Genomic DNA, 369 nt, shown 5'->3' with positions numbered 1-369 from the left:
GATTTTATATCAAATTACTCTTACTTTTATTTTGGGATTTTAATTAAGTTGTATTGGAATTTATAAGAATGTAGGTTTTGGACCACATAACAATTCTCTATGTTATATCAACTTTATTATTTTCAATAAAATTTTAATTTGGTCTACTATTTGCATTTATAATTTTATTTTTAATAGCCCTAAAGTTATGAATTTAAATTAAGATTAATATCTTCTACTCAATACAATAATATAATAGATCCATCATTAGTGAAAATTATGGGAGGTTAGTAGAACAGTGACAATTTCTACCAATATTGTTTATTAATTGAAATAGTTGACCTCTACAAAAAAAAAATACATCCAGAGTAGGTTAAAAACCTTCCCAAC

Source organism: Lupinus angustifolius, chromosome LG17, assembly GCF_001865875.1.
Source record: "Lupinus angustifolius cultivar Tanjil chromosome LG17, LupAngTanjil_v1.0, whole genome shotgun sequence".
Taxonomy (NCBI): domain Eukaryota; kingdom Viridiplantae; phylum Streptophyta; class Magnoliopsida; order Fabales; family Fabaceae; genus Lupinus; species Lupinus angustifolius.
This window is presented reverse-complemented; position numbering follows the sequence as displayed.